The following is an 8,743-nucleotide window of genomic DNA, read 5'->3' as shown; positions in this document are numbered from 1 at the left end:
TACATCACATACATTTCATTCATCACATCCTTTTTGGCCATATCACATCACACGGCATATGCTGCAAAAACAAGTTAGACGTCCTCTAATTGTTGTTGCAAGTTTTTACATCGCTGCTATAGGTTTCTAGCAAGAACGTTTCTTACCTATGCCAAAACCACAACGTGATATGCCAATTGCTATTTACCCTTCATAAGGACCATTTTCATCGAATCCAATCCGACTAAAGTGGGAGAGACAGACACCCGCTAGCAACCTTATGCAACTAGTGCATGTCAGTCGGTGGAACCTGTCTCACGTAAGCATACGTGTAAGGTCGGTCTGGGCCGCTTCATCCCATGATGCCACCGAAACAAGATAAGACTAGTAGTGGCAAATAAATTGACAAAATCGACGCCCACAACAAACTTGTGTTCTACTCGTGCATAGAAACTACGCATAGACCTAGCTCATGATGCCACTGTTGGGGCTTGTTTCAGAAATTAAAAATTTTCTATGCATCACCAAGATCAATCTATGGAGTAACTAGCAAGAGAGAGAGGGGAGTGCATCTTCATACCCTTGAAGACCATGAGACGGAAGCGTTGCAAGAACGCGGATGAAGGAGTCGTACTCGAAGCGATTCAGATCGCGGTGGATTCTGATCTTAGCGCTGAATAATGGCACCTCCGCGTTTAACACACGTGCAGCCCGCTGACGTCTCCTGCACATTGATCCAGCAAGGAGGAGGGAGAGGTTGAGGAAGAAAGCTCCAACAGTAGCACGACGGCGTGGTGGTGATGGAGTGGCAGTACTCCGGCAGGGCTTCGCCAAGCTCTTGCGGAGAAGGAGAGGTGTTGGGGAGGGGAGGGGCTGCGCCTTGGATGTGGTGTTGCAGCCCTCCCCTCGCCCCTCTATTTATAGGAGAAGGGGGAAGGGGGCCGGCCCCCTCTAGATGAGATCTAGAGGGGGGACAGCCAAGGGGAGGGGGCTTGCCCCCCAAGCAAGGGGGGCGCCCCCTTCAAGTTTCCCCCCCCCCAACCCTAGGCGCATGGGCCCAAATGGGGGAGGGTGTGGCGCCCAGCCCTCCAAGGGCTGGTTCCCTTCCCTCTACAACCTATTAGGCCCTCCGGGAGAGGTGGCCCCTCCCGGTGGACCCCCGGAACCCCTCCGGTTGGCCCGGTACAATACCAATATGCCCTCGAACATTTCCGGTGACCATATGACAATTTCCCATATATAAATCTTCACCTCCGGACCATTTCGGAACTCCTTGTGACATCCAGGATCTCATCCGGGACTCCGAACAACATTCAGTAATCACATACAAGTCTTCCTAATAACCCTAGCGTCATCGAACCTTAAGTGTGTAGACCCTACGGGTTCGGGAATCATGCAGACATGACTGAGACAACTCTCCGGCCAATAACCAAGAGCGGGATCTGGATACCCATGTTGGCTCCCACATGTTCCATGATGATCTCATCGGATGAACCACGATGTCGAGGATTCAAGTAATCCAGTATGCAATTCTCTTTGTCAATCGGTACGTTACTTGCTCGAGATTCGATCATTGGTATCCCAATACCTCGTTTAATCTCGTTACCAGCAAGTCACTTTACTCGTTATGTAATGCATGATCCCGTGACTAACCATTTAGTCACATTGAGCTCATTATGATGATGCATTACCGAGTGGGCCCAGAGATACCTCTTCGTCATACGGAGTGACAAATTCCAGTCTTGATTCGTGCCAACCCAACAGACACTTTCAGAGATACCTGTAGTGCACCTTTATAGTCACCCAGTTACGTTGTGATGTCTGGTACACTCAAAGCACTCTTACGGTATCCGGGAGTTACACAATCTCATGGTCTAAGGAACTGATACTTGACATTAGAAAAGCTTTAGCAAACGAACTACACGATCTTGTGCTATGCTTAGGATTGGGTCTTGTCCATCACATCATTCTACTAATGTTGTGATCTCGTTATCAATGACATCCAATGTCCATGGTCAAGAAACCATGACCATCTGATGATCAACGAGCTAGTCAACTAGAGGCTCACTAGGGACATGTTGTGGTCTATGTATTCACACATGTATCACGGTTTCCGATTAATATAATTATAACATGAACAATAGACAATTATCATGAACAAGGAAATATAATAATAATCATTTTATAATTGCCTCTAGGGCATATTTCCAACATAGATAAACAAAGCGGCAAGAGTAACCTTAAAAAAGAATCCCTCCTCATGCCCGTCGTTTCTTTTTTCGAAATTTTCCGTTAGGCCGCTGGCTCTTGTTCAGCTCCAACACGCTGGCCTAGTCTAGTGCGCCCTGTGCGAAGGGCGTCCTTTTGCCGCAGAATGCGGCAAATAGGAGCTCCCCAGATGGGAGCGCCTATACGACGCTCTTTGCGTCAAGCAGGCGTTGCTTCGCACAGAGCATCCCACTCGGGCTCGATGGGCTGATTTTCTTCGCTCTTGTTTCTATTTTCGGTTTTCTTCGTTCTTTTTTCTTTCTAGACTAGTAGCTGCTTCTGTTTTTTTCCTGGTTGGACTTGTAGCTGCTTGTGTTTCTGGTTCGACACACACCTAGTATCCTATTTCTTTCACTGCTTTGACGTTCGCTAGTAATTTTTGTTCTTCTAAAAAAACATCTACACGACAGGAACCGACACAGAAAGTAGGAACAGAGACATAAAGCTGGCTCTTGCCGCTGTTTCATTGCTACACAAGAAACACAAAGCTGGTTCTTCATTAAAAAAATGTCAAGGCACTCAAAATTGTTCTTCAATTCAAAAGTTATTATTCAAATTGACAAATTATTCTTGGATTCCAAAAAATTCATGACATACAGAGGACGTCCTTGAATTCGAAAAATGTTTTCGGAATTTATTTATTTTTACATATTCAAAAATATTTGAGCCATTGAATAAATTTTTCTTGGGATAAAAAAAGTGCAAGGCAATCAATAATTGTTCTTTGAAAATGGAAAATCCTCTTGGATTCAATTTTTTTTCAAGACATTAAAAAAATTGTTCTTGGATTCAATAAATGTTCAAAGTATTAATAATGTTCTCTGAATTAAAAAATTGCTCATGGATTCAAAAAATGTTCTATACATTCAAAAAAGTGTTCTTCGCAAGAAAAAAATTCAAGTGAGTCAAAAAATTGTTCTTGGATTAAAAATAAATGTTCAAAAAATTAAAATTTTGTTCCGGGATAAAAAATGTTTAAGGCATTCAAAAATTGTGCCCAGAATTTCAAAATAGTTCTTGGTTTCCAAAGATTGTTGAAAGCATCTAAAAATTGTTCTATGAAATTGAAAATTGTTCTTGAATTCAAAAAAATGTTCAAGAAATTCAAAATTTGTTCCTGGATCAAAAAAATGTTTAAGGCATTCAAAAATTATTCCTGGAATTTCAAAATTCTTCTTGGATTCAAAAAAAGTTCAAACCATCTAAATTGTTATTGGATTTAAAGAAGTTCATGACACTCAGAAGTATTATACGATTCAAAAAAATGTTCAAGGCATTCAAAAAATGTTCTTGTAGTCAAAATTGTTCATGGATTAAAAAATGTTCGATGCATTCAAGAAGTTGTTCTTGGATTAAAAAAATTCTAGGACATTCAAAAATTGTTCTAGGATTCAAAAATGTTCTTCACATTAAAATTTTGTTCTTCGAATTCAAGTTTTGTTCATAGATTCTAAAAAAATACTATTGTATTCTAAAAATGTTCTCATAATTGAAAAGTTGTTCTTGGAATTTAAATTGTGTGCTAAGATCCATAAAATGTTCTCAGAATTCAAGGTGGATGTACAAGGTCCCAACATAGATGGCAAGGCATGATACATATTGTTATGCATGTATAAATTCATTTGGGGAAAATAATTTGAATAAAATTACATTAGTTAATTTAAACTCTATTCATGCTTAATTCATTCAGGACAAAATTATCGTTAGGTGCTATATAAACAGTCAATTCATGTTTAGATAGATAGTTATCAAACATTGTACCCAAATAGAGCGAAAAAAAGAAAGTTCAGAACATAATCCCTATTTCTTGCGTGATATTGTAGTGTGAGGTACATAAGAAAATAGCAAGAAAAACAAAAACACATTCGTTTAGAACACTTGCACACTGGGAACACTTCTGTTTGTCATAGGAAGTAAACAACAACATGCTTTCTGAGGTATATGTTGATCAGCTAAAATGGATATACACATCAATGTAGCATATATTTGTGACTACTCGTTTCCTTTCTAGAAACATCTAAAGGCGCTCTTTCTCTTCTCGGTTGAAGCATCATCCAGTACCACAAAGTCTATGTTGTTCAGGTCGAATTTTGCCATTTTTTAAGCAACAATCTGCCAAATTTGAGGATTGATTCCCTAAAATAGTAGGAAAAAAAATACACAAACTAGTTACTGAAGATCAACAAACAGCAAGCTAGTATTTTTTTCAGGGAAGCAAGTGGCTACTATTTAATTAACCTCACAAAACTTGCAGACTAGAGAAGTGGATGTTAGTTAAGCTGCCAAACATACATGAGGTGCTTCAAGTTAAATTAACTGAACAAACAGGTTATAGTAGCAACTAGTACATCCATAGCAGAGAAACAGAGCTCTCGAGAGCGATATATAGAGTGGCTGTCTCCGGGAAAGAGAATGTGTGGGGGTCAAGAGCATTGCTAACAGTAGTACAATATAAAAAGAAAAAGTTGAAAAGAAATAACATTGTTGACAGTAAATCAGGAAAATTTACAGCATCATAGTCCTTCATGATTTTTCCATCCCACAAATCCATGTAAAGGAATCAATACAGAGCACACCTGTGGTTGTACATGTCAAATAAAAAAGTCAAATGGGTCATTTGAAAATGCCAACTAAAGATATTAGAAAAACATTTACAAGAAGAATATGCATGATTGGTTAACTCAGGTGCTTCCTTGCAATGGGTAGTTCTCAAGGGAAGTACAGACTAACTAGACAGTACATTATCTGGACAATATTTTAATAGTTGATAGCCCTACCACACAAAATCCATAGAAGAAGAACACGAACAATGGTTTAAAAAAGGAAGCAAACCAGGTTTGATGTTATCTTGTTGATTTGCTGTTGAGTGATACAATTTGATGCGAAGAAATTGATTGTTTCAAACAGATTGTTCACACAAAAAGAAGGTCTAGTGGAATGAATCAACTCTAGGGAAGTAAAGCCGTTTAAAAAAGTGGGAAATCAATACCACTATATGTAGAAGCACCATATGTACCAAAACAAGAACTATATCTTATGTGGCCAAAACCGGGACTAAAGGACAACCTTTGGTCCCGGTTTAAGCCACAAACCGGGACTAATGGTGGTGGGCCAGAAGCGAGGCCCATTGGTCACGGTACGTGTCTGGAATCGGGACGAAAGGGGTCAGACGAACCGGGACCAATGGCCCCCGAGGCCCGGTCGGCGCCCTGGCCTCACGAACCGGGACTGATGCACCCTTTAGTCCCAGTTCATGAGTAAACCGGGATTAATGCCCTTACCCAGGCCTCAACCAAAGCCCTGTTTTTTTACTAGTGAGTGTCTGAGACCACCAAAGCTGGCCGTATACCGCGTGGTTTTTTCATGTCACCTTGCATAGAACGAAAACCCCTACATAGTACCGCCAATTTAATTAGGAAGCTTCCTATGAGAAGTAGTACTAGGACGTATGTCCTTCCCTTGACGATTCGTTTCCATGCATGATGGTAGTAAATTGGGCCAACACTCACCACTATTTATCACCGTCATCAATCGTATCCATTCCTGCCAGTTTACCACGCATCTTCATATCGTACGTATGTGTATATATATGTACTAACATGTTCTATTTATTTCTCTTGATCGATTACGACACCTACATAAGTAGGAAGGAGAGAAAACCTAACAGTACAATCGGCAGAATTACCAACGGCGAGCTTCATCGTCATGTACGCGTTGGAGTACTTGGCCATGACCGGCTGGGGCATCGAAGACTTGAAGCTGAAGAAGAAGACGTGGGTATTGGTAGAGCTCTGAGAAGCTGCCCTTTGTCCTGCCCGTCGTCTTCACCATCGGTCCTCAGGTGACCACCCTGCAACTCGGTGACGCTTCCAAGGCGACACGGTCCGGGCCGATCCAGTCCCTCATTAAGGACCTATTTGGAGCGGCCAACCACCACTGACGTCGACATGCAGGGGCAGCGGCGAGGCGGGCCGCGTGCACGAGTGCTGTGGCAAGGTGGTGGACGTGCGCGAGCGGGCTCCGGCGTGAGGTGGGTGATGTGCCGGGGCAAGTGCGTGGCTGTTAGCCATAAACCTTCCTTAGCAGTTTTTTTTCATGAGCCCATGATTTTCTGTGTTGGGCCTTGCCATAATTAGCGGATCAACCCTGATGTGCAGTTTGTTATCAAATGGTGCCATGATTTTCGGATCAAGCCATGTTTCTCTTGTACTCGTACTTCCTATTTCGTGTTCTGCTGAATAAAAGTGCATATATTCTCTTTTTTTTGCTGAATAAAAGTGCATAAAGTGAACACACAAACATGACTGAATGCAGCCATATTCAGCTATGGATGTGTACATTTATACAAGATATAAATACGCAGGTGTGGCCACTAGCCCTACTAACTCCTGAGCTGACCTAACTAATCCTGTACACGCGATAAAGACATAGACAACTAGGCAAGGTTGTCATAGAGAGAGCAATGGAAGAGAGAGAATCACGTGGTGGCAGGTGGACCTGAACATACGCTTCAACAAAGAAAACATCAGCGTAGGATCATGGTGCATGATTATAGGCGGACGCTATTAAATATCGCGCCTTCCAAAATCACACTTACCTGATTTAATTTGTTGGACGCAAAAATCATGGCCAAGCGATTCTCCCATAAGCCGGAATTCATGAGAATGAGCGTTTGATGGCCGGCATGCGTGTTGTGCTGAAACGGTCGCTGCCATGCAGCGAAACCCGCAGATATAACGCTACCAGCGCTAGGTCGAGAACTCATGATCGTCGGCGGTGCACGCACGGCAGCAGCAGCGAGAGGCTATGGCGCATGAGGAGAAGAGGAAAGAAGCAGAAGGGAAGCTTGGGGACATGGTGGTTCACCCGGGGCTACCGGTCCGCGCGTAGATGAGGAAAGGCAACGGCGGTGACATTTTTTTCTCGGTCCTCTTGGTCAGACCGGTTAAAGACTGGACCGGACCGGACAGACAATTTTTCAGGCCGATTTTAGCAGACCAGACCGTCCATATTATCTAGCAGGCCATGACCGAGCGTGTCAAGACCGATGAGCCACAAGCGGGTACGTTCATCCCTGCTCGCAGCCGAGGTGAAGCTCCTATTATTCCACGCGAAGCTGATCGTGCCATTGCACTATTCCGACAAGAGCCATGTGCACAACATGGTGAAGGGCTTAAGGCGGTGATTGATGGTGAGACCCAGATGCTGGTGGCACAACGGACCATGGACGAGATCTTCACCGGCACCAAAAATTTCAAGCAGGAGGCGTTCAACATCGTGCAGAAGGAGCTGGAGCAATTCGGGCTCTTCATCTACAATGCCACCCTAAAGCAGCTGGTGGACGTGCCGGGGTATGACTACTTCTCCTACCTTGGCCAGAAGACACAACAAGAGGCAGCGAGGAGGGCCAAGGTGGATGTCGTGGAGGCGAGGATGAAGGGTGAGGTGGGCACCAAGGAGCAGGACGGCCTGAAGAGCCAGAACGCTGCCAAGGTGGACACCGAGAACTAGGTGCTCTTTGTGCGGTAGTAGAGCGAGGCGCTCAAGGAGGGTCCAAGGTCAAGGCAGAGGTGTAGGTGTTTGAGAACTCTAGGGAGGCTGATAGCGCCCGCCGCAAGGACCGTCCTCACCATGAAGGGGGAGGCTAGGACCGACATGCCAAGGTCACCGAGGTTGAGGCCGCCAAGGCTGTGGCCATCCATGATGCCGAGCTGCAGATGGAGGTCAAGATGAAGAACGATGCCCACCAGACCGAAAAGCTCAAGGCCGGGCAGCTCAGCAAGGCCACTGTACACTACGACACACAGGTTGGTTATGCAACAAGCATGCATAAAAAAATATTGTACCAGGGACAAGACAAATTCATACTTAGACAATATAAAATAATCAATCTCTTGACCACTGCATTTTATATTTTGTAGGTTCGAGAATCGAACGCCGCTCTTCTACAGCTGGCAGAAGGCAGCGGATAGGGCAGTGTATAAGGAGATGATGGCGGCGGTGAGGTGACATGACCGAGCAGAAACGCATGTAGCTAGGTCTCGATATGGGAGGAAAGGGAGGGAGATAAGGTGAGGGATAGCGGTGCAGGAAGCCAGACAAGGAGAGGGGCGAAGAGATGACCATGAGGAGGGGAGCGAGCTCGGTCCATGGCGTCGGTGGGAGCAGAGGAAGGTCGGTCCATGGCGCGGCAAAAGGGGTGATGAGCGAGGAAGAAGTAGAAGTGCCCTCTCATATATTGGCACGTGAGCAAGTCCGTCAAGGTGGAAGAAGCCTGCCATTTGATGACGGTGTTGGTGACCTTGGTGTGATGTTGTTTGCCAGTTGTGAGTGGATCTGACCACCGCCCCGTCTCTTGATCTCCCCCTTCACTTTTTTTGATGAGAATAGGGGAGGGGATGAGAGGGGGGCGGTGGTGGGAGAGGAGGTCGCCGGTATTGCTGGTTGTGGGGGCGAGGGCGGAGAGAGGGGAGTTGGTGATGCTGGTGAAGTATAT

At 44.6% G+C, this 8,743-nt stretch overlaps 1 pseudogene; it reads left to right on the top strand.

Moving 5' to 3' along the window:
• Positions 1 to 7,294: 7,294 nt before the first annotated feature.
• On the top strand, positions 7,295 to 8,256 carry LOC119339334 (annotated as a pseudogene).
• The last annotated feature ends 487 nt before the right edge of the window (positions 8,257 to 8,743 follow it).

The sequence above is a fragment of the Triticum dicoccoides genome, chromosome 7B (genome assembly GCF_002162155.2).
Source record: "Triticum dicoccoides isolate Atlit2015 ecotype Zavitan chromosome 7B, WEW_v2.0, whole genome shotgun sequence".
In the NCBI taxonomy this organism is placed as follows: Eukaryota; Viridiplantae; Streptophyta; class Magnoliopsida; order Poales; family Poaceae; genus Triticum; species Triticum dicoccoides.
Note: the sequence above shows the minus strand (reverse complement) of the source record. Positions and strands in the feature narration are given on the sequence as shown.